This window comes from Colias philodice, chromosome 18, assembly GCF_061535455.1.
Source record: "Colias philodice isolate Cphi_HAF_F1 chromosome 18, ilColPhil1 Martin Lab GWU primary, whole genome shotgun sequence".
Taxonomy (NCBI): Eukaryota; Metazoa; Arthropoda; class Insecta; order Lepidoptera; family Pieridae; genus Colias; species Colias philodice.
In genome coordinates this window covers 1,174,472-1,191,567 of record NC_143103.1, presented here as the reverse complement: position 1 = coordinate 1,191,567, position 17,096 = coordinate 1,174,472, and the positions used below count along the sequence as shown (strand labels likewise).

General features: G+C 34.1%; 1 protein-coding gene across 4 annotated transcripts in view; it reads left to right on the top strand.

Moving 5' to 3' along the window:
• The first annotated feature begins 2,582 nt into the window (after window positions 1-2,582).
• Nrx-1 (Neurexin 1) overlaps window positions 2,583-17,096 on the top strand; it is a 111,717-nt gene continuing 97,203 nt past the window's right edge. For all 4 annotated transcript variants that reach the window (XM_089706953.1, XM_089706952.1, XM_089706951.1 and 1 more), the window contains exon 1: window positions 2,583-2,927. The gene's annotated coding sequence lies outside the window, so the exon portion shown is untranslated. The remainder of the gene's footprint in view (window positions 2,928-17,096) is intronic.

Genomic DNA, 17,096 nt, shown 5'->3' with positions numbered 1-17,096 from the left:
TTTAGTTAAGCTAACTTAAATTGTAATTGTAATTTAATTGCGTAAGTGGTAAATTGTTATTTTCTATATTTTGACTTTTCAAAAGCGCTTTTAACAGAAGTTAAGTTAAAGAATAAAATGTTTTAGTTTAGGAACTGGTAGGTATCAACCCATAACTTAGACCGTATTTAACAGAACTTTCTATAACATTATAGATAGTTAGACACACACATTAATCTATATAACGGTATCACTTATCAGATTAGGTTTCTGTTTGTCATATCTGTGTAAACAAAAAAAAATACAGATCGAGGAAACACTTTTGGCGCCAATGACGCCTCTTGTTGAAAGTTGCGAGTGCGTTAACCTCCAGACTAAAGGCTTAGCGACTTGTACAAACTTCCCTCACCCTTGTTACGTACCTATTGTAGACGCCATAACTCATCAATGGGGACCTATGAAGTATGTGCCCCTGCTCTAGGGTAACCATCAACAAGAAAAATATGGGCATGGCCAACTTGACGCGAAGTAATTTGTAGGTTATATTTTCTACTCTACGAAAAAAACTTATTAGCCACGTAATTAATATCGTCAATTTAAACTCTACATCCTATCACCTATGCTTTCGGATTCCTATCGTACTCTGCTTTCTACGGATACTGATGAATGGATGAGTGTATGTTTATTATTCTTTCTCGCAAAAACCACTGAATGGATTTTATTGGTAGGTACTAGGCAGTGATATAGCTTATGTACCGTAATAACACAAAAACTGTAGAAATTCTTGCTTTTAACCGCGGGTTCGTCCGCGGGTGAATCTGCGTGACACAGCTAGAATGATAATAAAAATTTTGTACCATGATTGTTGAATCCTTAATCCTTTAAAATAGTTTACTGTGCAGAGGCGAAAATTTTGTTTCCGAAAGAGGCTACACGCTTTTAAACTTCTGAGTGCAACGCGAAGTTAGCAACAATAATATACATAAGTGTTGAGAATTGAGATGAATGTAACTTATATCTGAATAACGACTTTTTACAAAGAATTTTCCCAGTTACATCTGAGGAATAAACTTAAGGATGTTTTTCTGGACGTCGTACTTTCGTAGGTGACCATACGATAAGTACCTATTATACCTTAGATTTTCTATGTCTGCCTAAAAAAAGATTGAGCATTCATTTTCATCCTATTTAGGTAACATAATATGGGTTGAAAATTAACTTGGTATCGCAAGATATCAGGATCATTAGGTAGGTATGTTATTATTGTTTAAATTGAATCAGGTTATAAGTAAAGATTTACAGATGTAGAGCATCTTTTCTAACTGTTGACAACATTTTTAACGAGGTTTCCTAAACGCTTAAAGTTCGTATTTCCTAGTGGTAGAGTGGGTAAGATATAATTAAAAGAAAGGATTGAATATGGGAATAAAGAAAAAGGTAATTGGGTAAGAAAAATAATACCAGCCTACGTGTTGACATAATTTATTGGAAATTATAAAAATAAAAACAATATCCAATAGATCGACTTAGTAACGATACAAATATCCTTTATTCAACTCTTTTCATATTTTTTTCTAAATTTCTTTCTTTCTAATATCGCATGCACTTAAAAGGAAGAAATTATAATAAATATAACTATTAAGAATAAAGCACAAAGCAAGTACACGGTGCATAGAAATCTCAACGTAACGACTCTAGGAACTATTATACTAAATGTGGAATCTTGGGTGTAATTTAAAATATGATATTACATGAATGAACATTTGAAGACTTTTTAAAAAATATTTTTTTATTACAGCCATAATAATGGAGTCATGGGAGATTTACAAAAGTTTCAATTGAAACTTTCTAGATATCTCTATCAAAAAATGTTTTTCTTTCGAATAAGTACCTACCCAAGAATACACAATCAAAATGTTTACCACACATCGTCTAAACAACAATGGCAATTAAAACCACATTCTCATACAATAATTTAAATCATTACCCACTACCCTAAATAAGTCACCACAAAAATTTCTCTACATTTTTAAAACTGGTTTTTTATCCGTAATATTACTACAAAGTCTTTTTCCAGGCTAATTACTCGCCATAAACACAGAAGCAGTCGTCTCTCGAAGCCGAGACGGTTGGTCACATAGCTTATCATTCCTTATGCACTTCCAAAAAGGCATTGTTCATGAGAATATACGTTTTCTTTCCGATCACTCGTCCGAGTATTAAACTTCTATTTTCTGTGAAATATTGCTTGAGAAGACATACATTGATGGTTGTAAGTCAACACGGTATGGTTGTGAGGAAGCCAGCGAGCAATGTATTGCTCGTGCAGTGGTATGGTTTGTTTCACGGGAAGGTGACGCTGAACGTTACAAAGTGTGTGCCTTTTGTCTGAATTAAGGTGCGGTTACGTTAACAAGAAAACACAAGTTTGTGAATCAATTGTTTTGTATCAACCACGTTTTCGTAGTCTGTTAAATTACAAATCGTAATACATATAATAAAAAAAATTGTGTAAGCAATTAGTTTTTTAATTATTATTAGTAACAGATGTTTTTTAAGATATCCTAGTTAGTAAAACTTCGATGTAGAGCGATAGAGTATTCAGATTGCTTCGAACAACTTGTTAATTACATCCACGTGCTTTTCCATTTTCCAATAGCGCGTGATGTCCAATAGAAAAATCTTATCCTAAAGCTGAAAATATTCTCGGCGCGTCGTAATGCAACAGCACCTTAACCGTAGGGCGGGTTGCGCGCGCACACAGCCGCCATTTCTGCCTGCAGTCGGTTTGAGCGCGTCCATCGCGCGCCATGCGTCCAAAAACATAACAAAATTACATAATTCAACCCCTCATATTCTTTTAATTTCAACACTAACAGTGCAAACCGTGACTTTAGTGAAGTGTTCGCAACATTTTGTACAGTTCATGACAACGGTCCATGGAAAACGTACGTATGTACTTTAATTGTATGTAGATAGATAATTGTACTACAGCGTAATGTTCTGTGTAGTCTGTAGTTACTAGTCCGCTACGTTCATGTATGCGATTTTCAAATTCGGATTATCATGTTTCAGTTTTGTAATACTTGCTTCAGTCAGAGACACATAGTAAAAATGATTCGCTTTTCGTTTGCTTTCTATTGATTTTCACTTGAATGTAGTATTAGAATTTTCATTATCCGTGACTAATTATGACAGTAGATGGGAACAGCATTACAGAATATAAGCCTATTACGAGTAACTTAGAGGCTTATAAAAGTTTGTAACGATGGCGCTATCCTTTTCTCTTGGCCTTGTTAAAGGGTGGGTTGGTGTCATTCTGTGTAAAAATAGCAGTTTTAAGCATTTTATTAATTTAAATATGAATACATACGGAATATATTTTATTATTACTTAAAATGATTATTAAACTAAAACAAACTTTTTACATACACTGCTAACTATTAGTTACTTACTAATAAAGACTATAATAATATATAACTATCATTTATTTTAAATAAAGGCTTCTAACTAACATTTAGCGTAGCGAGCGTAGACCCACTACATTGTAGCCAATGTAGTGGGTCTATGCTCGCTAAAGCTGCGTCCACACAGAACAACAAAGACCAATAACCGTTTGGTGCAGCAATAATCAAAGGATAAAAGTTCATGATATGGAAATTGGATTGCGGTCTCACTATAGCAGAAACGGTCGCTGATTATGGCTCTGTGTGGACGTAGCATTGAACCGAAGTACACAGTAGGGTTTAAAATATAAAGAGTATACATGATTTAATTTCTTAATTCTTTCAATATTTCGAGAAGATTGAAGAAAAAGAAGAAGTTATTCATAACTACTATGAATTGTAATGCAAAGGTGTATAGGTAATATACATTAATTATTCATTAAATTAATAAAGAATTTAACATTATTTTTCATAACAAAATACACTCTTGCAAGTTACACATACGATTTCAATGATATTTTATGCATATAGGAATGTTTAAGGCATTTGGAAATTATGGTCTACACTACATATTACGTAGTTTTATTTCCTTTATTGAATAAATTATTACCTACACCTGATATATAATATCATATAATATGTTTACTTTATATAAAAGCAAGGAAACGAGTAGGTGGGCCGCTAAGCGACCACTGCCGCCCATGAGCAATCACAAAGCTACGGGTTTTGAAAAGCTGTAACCGGCTTTCAAAATATAAAGTCCACAGTTGCGTAGTTCCTCTTATCATTAAGTAATTTTTTTATGACAGAGCAAGCAAAGGGGCAGGTGGGCCACCTGATGTTAAGTGGTCACCACTGCCCATAGACACTTGTAACACTAGAAGTGTTGCAGGTGCTTTGCCGGCCTTTTATGGACAAATAAGCTCTTTTCTTGAAGGCCCCAATGTCGTAATGTAATTCATCGTATAATATACAGAAATATAAAAAAAAAGACGGGTTGCACTCCGGGAGTGCCGGCAGAAGTGAAAACTTGATTATTAAAGTTGAGCATGTTTGATATCCATCCGTCTTACGCTTTTTCGATCAGGTCACGTGTCCTGACGCGAGTTTAAGATTTTATACCCATTACAGAAAAAGTGCTCAACGCCGCTAAAGAAGTTTTCACTTCAAAAAACACAAAAGGAAAGTAGACTACAATATTCTAAAGAATCAATTATTATCATCAAGAATCTTGAAAATCGGCCCTCTTTATCACCGCAGTTAAACATTTGAGACAGTAATACTTCAAATGGAATTAAAATGATTTATTAGAACGTGTTCTATTTCGCGAGCGGCGAGCTGCACTTGCAACAATTCAAAGCAAGAAAGCGCCTTGGGTCAAACGCGAATTGAATTCCATCTGCGGAATCCAATAAAGGTTTTTATGAATTAAAGCCTTTGTTGCGACGGCTATAGAACATAGTTTTGTTTAAAGGTATTTGCGATGCGATTATTTCGCGCGCCTCGATTGTACTCAAGTGTGCGGGTGATGAAAAAAGAATATTAGAGTTATATCGGATTGTCTCACTTCACTTGCTTTAAAACTAGCTGAGGAATGAGACTGTATTCAGCACGAAATATATTGCTTGAGTTTAAACTCAAACTCTACTTAAGTATAGTTGTTATTTTGAATACTTTTATATGAATTTTATAAGGCTTACTTGGCAATATAATATGCACTTTTAAAATATACAGGGACTTTAGTAGTTAAGTAAATGCTTATTATTATTTATTTCGATACAATATAATATAACAAATTCCCTTTCAAGAAGGTCCCTTAATCTACATCTGAAATTCTGATGGTACTTTAAATATCTCGTTCTCGAAGTGTTTGATATTGTAATAATAATATTTGTCAGAATAATATTACTTCTGTTTATAATTGCTTATTAATTATTATAGATTCAAAATAAAAACGTTATAACTTTGATAAAATTCATTTGAAACTTCTTTATATATCTGTAACGCAAAATAGAAGTATAATTAATTACATAATTAGAATAACAAGTACTTTCTTAATGTAGTAAGTCATTTAATATTCAGATGTCTCTACAATAATAATTATATTAATGTTAAAGAAAACATTAATATAATAAGATCAAATAAGGCAAGTAAGATATTATAATTTATAGTGATAATTACAATAAATTACGTTTAAAATACTGTTAAATAATGTTAAAAATGTTTAATATTAAAACGTATAATATTCAACGTATAAACAAACTACATACAATATAATGATAATAAATATTCTAAATTTGTTATTGTTTTCTTTTTTCTTTTTTAATTGGATATAAAATATTAAGTACGATGATTAGACTGTCTGTCTACCTCAAATCTAAATGTAGAGACAAGAAGACGTACTATAGAACTGCCAAGTAGAGTTATTTATGAATTATGATATAAATTTTAGACACGCAAGGCATTACGCACTACCGTCTGCGGTTTGTCAGAGGAAGGGAAATATTTCCGTCAAATTTCATCGACTTTTGTGTGTGTTATATTAATAGATATTGTTTGGTGAAATAATATTTCCTTTAGGGCTGATTTTTCAATCCTTGGTTAATACTTATTCGTCGAATAACGTAGGTACTATAAACTACCATTTCAAAAATGTATTCTTTGGCCGCAGTTTATTGGGCGGATAAGTTTTAACCATGGATTGGAAAATCGGCCCTTAGTTTACAATATTTTGTCAAAATACTGTTGCTTATGCTCTACAATTGTTATGTGCTAGTTAACTGGTCCAAATCAGTGTCTCCGCTTCAGAGATTATTAAAAAAAAATCCTCAAATGGAGAGACAATTATTAAAACATAACATTTTAATTTGCTAGATACAGTATGTATACACTTTCATAAAAATGCTTTGTCAATAAAAATAGATAATCCAACTTATTTTTTAAAAGCTAAAATTTTTGCAAATACTTAATTTTTACGGCATTGGCACAAAAAAGTTACAGAATCGGCTAGCTTTTACGTACATTTCCGCGGTTCTAAGCCTCTAAATGTATCCCGGAGGAGCTGTTAATTTTTCCAGGACAACAAGCATAATATGTTACTTCCCGGGTTCCAAACCATAAACTCCAAATGCGAAAAATCACATCGACCCCTTTCTAAAAAGAGAAAAGATTTTTAAGAAAAAAAATACCAAACTATATTGTTAGAAATAAATCCCCAACTGGCAACTAGAATAAATAGTGGTTATAAAAATGAGTTGAACAGCGGATTTGACTTGACTCTCGGACGTAACTGTCGTTTTGGTTGTGTTTAGTTGTGTTAATTATTATATTTGGTCGATTATTATTTTATTGTTGAAGGTAGACATCATATGAAATTATTTTGTAAGGAATAAAACTTGGTTGATTTTAAAATCCCTAAGAATATACTATTTATAAACTAATTGAATAAATGTGAAGTCGCCGTTCTTTGTTCACTAGAAACCACTGAAGCCTTTTATAAAATTTTCTCGGTAAAGACAAAGTGAAGTCGTGGAGTCCAGTAATATAATAAACAAAGATAGCTTTTATATTGATGAATTTCCATTTGATCTATTTTTATACTATACCTACAGCAGTCTTTATACTATAGGTACTTATTGTTACATATAATTTGAAATAGTATGTGTAGTTTTTTTGATAACCTTGTCATCATCTCTATACATAAAAATGAATTCTTTTTCCCTTGGTCACGGCATCACGCGTGAACGGGTGGACCGATTTTGATAATTATTTTTATATAATATCACATGAATTACGAGGATGGTTCTTATGGAGAGAAAACGTATACATGTACCACGGGCGAAGTCGACCGGACTGCTAGTATAATAAAATATTCAAATTATTTTGATTAGTTATTATCAGTTACATGCGTATTTTCCGCTAAACTGAAACTAATTTCAGCGGATAATCCGGCAAATTTATATTCACGATTATTCGACGTAAAGGAGTTGTAATACCGCTGTGGTTACTAAGTAACTTGTGTCTAAACCAAACTTAGATTACTTCACGCTAAGTAAATCTTAATAAACTGATCAAGGCTCGAGTCCTAATTTAAATGAAATAAATCTTTTTACGGGTTTAATTCTTTATTGGATACTCTTTTTACTAAAGATTAGATATCTATACTAATATTATAAAGCTGAAGAGTTTGTTTGAACGCGCTAATCTCAGGAACGACTGGTCGGATTTGAAAGATTATTTCATTGTTAGATAGGCCATTTATCGAGGGAGGAACCGTGTGGCACAGCTAGTATTTACTAAAGATAGAAAGTAACTTTCATAGTATGTCCATTTGTCTGTTATGTTTACACGCCTAACCTCCTGAACGAATGTGGGTGGATTTTGATAAACAGATAGTTGAAACCTTGACATAGCCTTTGTATAGCAGACGACTATCGATAAGGTTAAGTGCACTCGAACAAGTGGGCGGAATACTTGTATATAATAAGTCTTCAGTTTTTTATTTCACGTGTTTTAACTTTTGTAATGATAATAATGAAGATAATATTATCTTAAAACCTACACTGCCATTCATCGCTATAAGTATGGACCATGAAGAAAAGCTTAAATTATTTAGTCTAAGCACAAATATTTTGTAATAACACAGATAAAATATAATAATACCTACAGATAGATTCGAATGAAAACATTACTCCTTCAAAACTACTGCATCGTGAAGCACCTAGCCATGTTTAAAATAAATCTCCAATAAACTAGGTTATAATAGTTGAGAATAACTTGGGATTAAATTCCGTAGCGGGAATGTGGAATCTCAGCGTGAGTTCAGAATCGTCCACTGTTTGTGAATTCCGTTGGAAAATTGCCGAAGTATAGTTTTAGTAAGAGCTTTGCAGTTTGGAGACGATTGTTTACGATAATGCCGTTAGCTACGGCGCGGTTGATATCATCTATGATCCGTATTGGTTTATTATTATTTGGTGTAGCAATTGCGGGAGTCGTTACAGGAGTGCTCCCGTCGTAGATTGTAGATAAAAAAGATTAGTTACTGACTTTAAAAATCCTTCGTACATATATGTGACAGTTTTGATGGTATAATTTCAGATTACGTTATTTATAACTTCACTTTTAGGGATAAGTTTTACTTGCGCATAATATACATTTATTTTTTGGCGTTCATCGTGATAAAAGAGTAGGTGTTTAGCGCTCATTTTATTCAATCTAAATATGTATCATGTTTAGGTTTCAACAAAAACAGTTAATTTAATGCTCTTTCCGTACGCAACAAAGGTAAATATATAATAATGTTTACAGAATTACAATGTCCAAGAGGCAACATTCAAGGTGTTTGAGCGTATGAGCCCTTTGATGTCTGTAAGGTTAAGACGATGGGGACGTAGAACTTGTTACTTTTGAGATATTAATTATTTAGTTACAATGTTGGTTAGTGTTTCGTAATATATTCATATTTATGTTAGTAGGGATTAGATTGTATAGATTATGTATTTTATTAGGTTAGGTAGTGAGGAAAATCGTTAAGTAATATCACGTGACTAAATATAGAAGCCATTTTGAAAATTACACTTTATTTCATTCATGTTAAAGATACAATATGAAAAACACGCCTATGTATACAGGATGTGTCATTAATCAACAAAAATCTGTAATTTTACAAACACACTACAATCGGGGCCGATACTTTCATTTCGATATTCATGTAGTTTCGGATTTAGCTCGGAAAGCCCACTCCAATAATTCATCCTGTATATTTTATTATTTTATACCGTTCTCCACAGTTCACGGAATATTTAATCTGGCACGTTTTCCCAAATAACACAATGGAACATTCCTTTGACGTGTTCCTACTTTAGATTAATTATCACTGCTTTGAATGAGGCCTTTTATTTCAATTTAAAAGCATTTGAGAATAATTTTGCCAGCTCGCGTGCCTTATGAATTCTGCTTTCATCTTATTCTATAAATATCATAATTATAAATACGTTAATTGCGAAAATGAATTTTAAATTAAAAATGTGTTGATGATATAAAATGTCAAATGTCTAGACGATTTGTCTGACGAAGAGATTAGACGCTCTTAATAATATAAGAGCCCACGACGGCCAGACTTTCCTTTCTTTCGGAAAGTTGAAAGTTTCTCTGTATATATCTACGATACAGATAAGAACGACTAGCGATTATCAAGTCTGGGTTGTGGTTACTTTGGCAGGAAACAGGTAGTAAGGGTGTATAAAATTGTACCTAACTTTCATTATAGTTTAAAAGCTAAATTTTATATATGTTACTTGGTGTTAGCGATCGACATAGCGTCATTGTATATATGTTTAGTTAATTTGTTAGTGTAGATTAAAATTAGAAGATATAGACCGCATGATTTTGTAGATTTTGTCGTAATTAAACATCTAGTAATTACTTACTAGATGTTTAATTACGACATTGTGTTTTGGAAATTTTGGTTACATGATAATTTATATCGCTCACTTATATGTAATGTGATGACTGTACATTGAGCACTTACAAAATAAACGCTCACTTATGTTGTGATGACTCGTAAACGTGCATATACATTTTAGTAATGTGTAAAATGTTATATATACATTTTTAGTTATATATACATTCAGTAATGTGTAGATATTTTTTGGAAATAGATACTGTATACGAATAGTAAACCTGTATGTTATGTCGTGCATAAGATGTATTTATTGTTTTAATTGTAAATGATTTTGTATAAGGTTTGCTTTTAATAAAGTTACGAGCAATTAGAGGGTTGGTTGATAACAAAACGGGCGCACGAATTGAGCATTACGTACGGGCTCACCGTGCTAAACTAGTATATAATCCCCACGGCGAGCGTAGCAAATCAGTTCTCGGGAGTCAACGGTACGGAGCACACGTAACTTACGCGACTATCACCAGCCCTCGAAAGCTACTTGAAGAAGAATTGCTGCAGTTTTATTTCGCCACGTTTCGTAATAAACGTTATTGCGAAGCCCGCGTGCTTTGCACCGCGAAATACGCGTTCCTCTTATACGTGCAGAGGGTTGTATTGGCGCATAGTACGTTTCCACGGACGCTAGCAGAAGCGTCGGGAGTGAGCGTGAACCAGCGTTCGAAGGCGTTCACTCAGTGTGCATAGTCACACACGTAGCGTATCGGCCGTGTATAAACATTCGCGTGACCTGCGTACGGGCACGCTCGTACTGCGCCTACCGCCGCGATATACACGGTCGCATATATTGTATCCACGCTACAACATTTTTGGTCCTTCGAGCCGGATTCTGCATAGAACATTTTTGGTTCATTGGAGCCTGGTCCTTCGTTTTATAAGAAGCAAACGTACGAAGAATTGAAAATGCCTATCACGAGGTCGCATAAGAAAACTCCGATTGATCGTCGTACGTCAAGACAAGATGATGAAAGCCGGCTTGAACTAACGCCGATGAGTCACGACGCTACGACGACAGATGTTAATGTTGTATCAACGTTACCGAAAACTCCGCCAGCCACAGAGACCCACGCCACTCACACGATGGCTGAAATGGGAACCCACGAGTCAAAGAGTAAGGATTTTGGATCAAAAGATACTCTTATATCGGCTACAGAAGGCCGTAAAGCGATGTCAGTTCGCTCGGCACAGGCTGGTGCACGAAAACGTTTATTAGAAGCGAAACAGGAATTGCTTCAACGCGAATTGGAAGCAGCTCAAGCGGCAGCGCGATTAGCACGCGTTACGATGGAACTCGCGCAATGTGAAAATGAGCTGTTAGAGTCCGATAGTGATGAAAATGACTTCAAATCGGAGAATGTAGAAAATTGGATCGCTGCATCAATCAAAGAAACAAATTACGCCGATGACAATGAACAGTGTAATAAACCGTCTATACAAATGCCAGTTAAGGAAGAAAAATGCAAAAACTCGACCATTGAAGTGCAAACATTGGCGGATGCATTAAAGGAAGTTTTATGCACAAAAAATAACACGGCGTCGCAACCAAATTATATAAACGAGTTGCCGCACTTTGACGGTATTAGTGATGAATGGATGGCATTCAAAACCGTTTATGACGATACAGCCCCATTGTTTAATGATGTACAAAACATGGCAAGATTACGAAGGGCAATAAAGGGTCGTGCACGTGAAGCAATAAAAAGTTTGCTTTATTCAGCCGCTAAGCCGAATGACGTCATCGACTCGCTAAGACGCCGCTACGGTAGAACAGATGCTTTGGTTCTTGCCGAGTTAGATAAACTTCAAACATTGAGAAAAATAACCGACGATCCACGTGATATATGTATGTTCGCGAGTCAAATAAATAATAGTGTGGCGGCTATCAAAGGTTTGAATAGACCCGAATACCTACAAGCGCCGCATATTGTGAAAATGATATTAGACAAGCTACCACAATCGTTTTTATATCGGTGGTATGATTTTATCGGCGACGAGGAACATGGTGTTTCGGATATTACACGTGTTTCACAATGGCTTAACCGTGAAGCAGATCGATGTGGATCACACGTGAGTCTTGGTGAAACAAACAATTGGAGAATGAATAGAAAGAATTTATATTATAGTGTAGAAAATGATGTTGCGTCATATAGTGTCAGTGAAAGTAAGAACACGTGCTTTCATTGCAAAAAAGACCACGTGCTTAGTGAGTGCCCGCATTTCATGAAATTAACAGTACAAGAACGTTGGGATATTGTTAAGAAGCATCGCGTATATTTTAATTGCTTAAAAGGAAAGCATCGCAAAGAGAACTGTCGCAAACCGCCATGCAAACATTGCAAACGGTGGCATCACTCGCTTTTGCATGTTGAATATGCCGTACAAAAGCCAGACAGCGATAGTGTGCATCAAGAGCCTGTAACGAATACAGTGAATAATGTGTGTGCACCTATGACGTCACGAGCTTATCTGAAAATGCTCGAAGTTGAAGTATTTGGGCCAAAGGGCTCGGAAAAAATTATTGTCTTGTTAGATGAAGGCTCTACAGTGACTTTGTTGGATTCAGCTGTAGCGAATCGTATTGGTGCTAGTGGTTCGAAAACTCAACTTGTGATACAAACTGTGGGTGGAAGAAATATTGTGAATAGTGACACGCAAGTGATAAAGTTAAAAGTGAAAGGTATGCATAACAAAAAAGTGCAAAAATTAAATCAAGTGCATACAGTAGACAATTTAAAACTAGCCCCGCAGTTCTTAGACAAACAACGAATAAAACAGTTCCGTCATCTACGTGAGTTTACTACTCAACTGTACTACGAGGCTAAAGAGCCTTTATTACTGATTGGTCAAGACAATTGGCAATTATTAGCATCGAAACAAATGAGAAAAGGAAAACCAGGCCAACCAGTGGCTTCACGTACAGCGCTTGGATGGGTGCTTCATGGTATTGATGAAAACAACACGTCAAGGTCAGTTAATTATATTGTAAACACGTGTTTTGTTGCAAACGCATACAATGTTATGCCTCAGGGTGAAATAAATAACATAAAAAGCCCACGTGACCTACAAGTGAAAGATTATGCACTTACAACGCATAATAATACTTGCAAGTTGAAAATTGACAGAAATGAACACGTGACGAGAAAGGGCCGATATAAAAGTAACAACAATTGTTCTAACATGTCTCTTACAAAGACATTTAGAGATAAAGTGCCCTCACAACATTATATCAACGGTAAAATGAATCGTCAAGTTAACTGGTCCTCCACACGATATGAAAATTGGAAATTTCGAAAATTTGGTCCTGATGGGATACACGCTACTGAAAGTGTTTATGAAACAGGCTCGATCGCTAATCACAGAGATTAGTGCTATGCACGAGGGGGAGGATGTTAGCGATCGACATAGCGTCATTGTATATATATGTTTAGTTAATTTGTTAGTGTAGATTAAAATTAGAAGATATAGACCGCATGATTTGTACTGCGAGTCGCTTATGAATAGGTTTAAGCATAGAGATGAGAGTATTGCACCCCATACCGTATTGTAATGTTTAAATGTTTTGTTTTAATTTTATATTTAAGTTATTATAGTAATTACTTACTAGATGTTTAATTACGACATTGTGTTTTGCAAATTTTGGTTACATGATAATTTATATCGCTCACTTATATGTAATGTGATGACTGTACATTGAGCACTTACAAAATAAACGCTCACTTATGTTGTGATGACTCGTAAACGTGCATATACATTTTAGTAATGTGTAAAATGTATATATAAATTCAGTAATGTGTAGATATTTTTTGGAAATAGATACTGTATACGAATAGTAAACCTGTATGTTATGTCGTGCATAAGATGTATTTATTGTTTTAATTGTAAATGATTTTGTATAAGGTTTGCTTTTAATAAAGTTACGAGCAATTAGAGGGTTGGTTGATAACAAAACGGGCGCACGAATTGAGCATTACGTACGGGCTCACCGTGCTAAACTAGTATATAATCCCCACGGCGAGCGTAGCAAATCAGTTCTCGGGAGTCAACGGTACGGAGCACACGTAACTTACGCGACTATCACCAGCCCTCGAAAGCTACTTGAAGAAGAATTGCTGCAGTTTTATTTCGCCACGTTTCGTAATAAACGTTATTGCGAAGCCCGCGTGCTTTGCACCGCGAAATACGCGTTCCTCTTATACGTGCAGAGGGTTGTATTGGCGCATAGTACGTTTCCACGGACGCTAGCAGAAGCGTCGGGAGTGAGCGTGAACCAGCGTTCGAAGGCGTTCACTCAGTGTGCATAGTCACACACGTAGCGTATCGGCCGTGTATAAACATTCGCGTGACCTGCGTACGGGCACGCTCGTACTGCGCCTACCGCCGCGATATACACGGTCGCATATATTGTATCCACGCTACAACACTTGGGGACCTATAAAAAGATATTACCTTAAGAGCCAGACAGTTTTCATGGTTCTTACATCTAGCCAGACACATTTAAAAAATAACTAACATATCATCAAATTCACATAACTACCTAAAAGCGTAACAAATATGAAATAACCCACTAAAAACATTAGTTAACTACAATTTTTAAAAAAATAAAAGTACAATATATATGTAATAAAGTTATTACTTATCTTTTACTTAGACTTATGTTGATGAAATTTCACGTATCCCGATGACTTTTTTATTGTGTCATCGAGATACGTGAAATTCCATCAACATAAGCCCCCGTAAAAGATAAGTAATAACTTTATTACATATATATTATACTTTTATTTTTTTAATAATTGTAGTTAACTAATGTTTTTAGTGGGTTATTTCATATTTGTTACGCTTTTAGGTAGTTATGTGAATTTGATGATATGTTAGTTATTTTTTAAATGTGTCTGGCTAGATGTAAGAACCATGAAAACTGTCTGTCTCTTAAGGTAACATCTTTTTATAGGTCCCCAAGTAACATATATAAAATTTAGCTTTTAAACTATAATGAAAGTTAGGTACTATTTTATACACCTTTACTACCTGTTTCCTGCCAAAGTAACCACAACCCAAACTTGATAGTCGCTGGTCGTTCTTATCTGTATCGGAGACATATACAGAGAAACTTTCAACTTTCCGAAAGAAAGGAAAGTCTGGCCGTCGTGGGCTCTTGATCTATAAATTTTAAAGTTAGTTAAAGTATGAATCGTTTATTAGATCAATTCAAATTTCCAATCAATTACATTAATAATTTTTTACAAACAATTTTGAAAGTAGACAGACAGACACTATTTAATATCATGTATTTCAATTATTGTTAAGAAAATTATTCACAGAGTTGTTAGTAAGTTTTTCAAATGTTAGCCAAGAAAGTATAAGCACCAGGGAATAACTATATTACAAAAATGTCACATCAAATATATTCAAAATGAAACTTCTGCAACTTTCCCGTAAAGGTTTTATCGAGAACTTGGTTAAAATATTATAAAGTAGAAACTTTTGCTGGCGGTTTTAAATTAAGATTTACTTATTGATTTTGTTTTATAAAATATTAAAAATTAATGGTCTTTAAAGGTTTGTGGCTGTTAAAAAACAAATTAGCTTTACATTTATGACCATAAATATTCAATTAGAAAAGTGAATTTGATTTTACTAATAACCTAATTTAATTTTTAGTTTTATTATATTGCAATTTTATACAAAATATAATAAGAACTTTCACGAATATACATTGATTTTTAATTTCATCTGTTTATTATAGTACCTTATACTCGATAATGTTATGCAGTTGTGATTTACCAATTACAGTCTACATCTCTGTATTTTCTTTCTAATGTCATGAGACGGCATCACCATAACAACATAACGAGCATTAAGAAATAGTTTTTCTATTCACATCTAAATAATAATCTGCCACAATCTCAACTACGAGTACTGGCACTCAAGTAGACTTGGCGACTCACTGAGGCCCACTCGAGTGAGAATCAAGATTTAGATAGAGTGATTCCATTTAATACTTAGAGAAGTTTAAAGGTTAACATTTCGCTCCGTAAGTTCTATTTTAATGAACTGTAAAGTTGGAGGAAAAGGACTTCGCGAAAATGCACGTTTTTTGTTGAATTATGGGTGACTGAATTATTGTGTCAGTTGACTCTGGTTAAGAAAGGATATTACCTTATAGTTTTTAAACATGATCAACTTATACTTTTTCAACTAATAAATATATAATTTTGAAAACGTAGATTTATGTAATAAATTCTAACTTTTCACCAGCGGCTTCACCCTCGTTTTAGAAACTTAACTTTGCTCGAAAACCACTCTATTCATTAGTGAAAACTATATGAAAATTGCTGCATTAGTTTTTAAATGCATCGCGAACAGAATGAGAAATAATTAAAAATGTATACAGGTTGATACCCAAAAGAAACAATCCATGATTACAAAAATTATAATAGTCTAAAAGAATTTTTTCAATATCATTATTTTCTTCCTACTACGTTTTATGCAAGTTAAAAAACATAATGATAGGAAACGTGCATAATACCTATATCTTTCCTGCGACTGCACTTAGACCTATTTCCCAGGAAGGCACGTACTAAGTTAGCTCCGAGGACACACTCCAGAGGTCTTTGTACCTCATCACTCGCTGCCTCTTGGCTTGAGAAAGGTGTTTGACTTTGGAGATTTTTAGTGTTTTTACGCAATTTTTTATTGTTCAGCATGAATAGTTTGTGATATAAAATGGTTAGGGGTATTTGGTATAGAAATTATATAATGTTAAATAGATACGATGTTTTTTTTACCTTTGAGTGCCTTTTCTTTTAGCTTCTTCATCTTTTAACTATTTGAAAAAAGAAGAAAAGACAGGAGAAGCTCCTTTTGGTATAAGTAATATGAATTGATGTTGTCCAAATTCAATACATAATACCTGTAAAATATAAATACAATTATAACTCTTAGTAATAATTTTAATTCAATAAATTTAACGTACAGTATAACGCTAAATACGGCAGAGTTATAATCCTCTCGTGCAGCGCATACCCGTTCCTATTAATTACAGCAGAAGTGTCAAAATTGTATGAAACGTTATATTATATTTATACAATAATCGTGCATCTCAGAGACAGGCTATTATTCAGATGGAATCGGGCTTGCATGTGTAATGTAATCTTGTATATATAAGATATTATCTTAGGCCTTAGCTATTTGCAGTTAATTATCTGTGA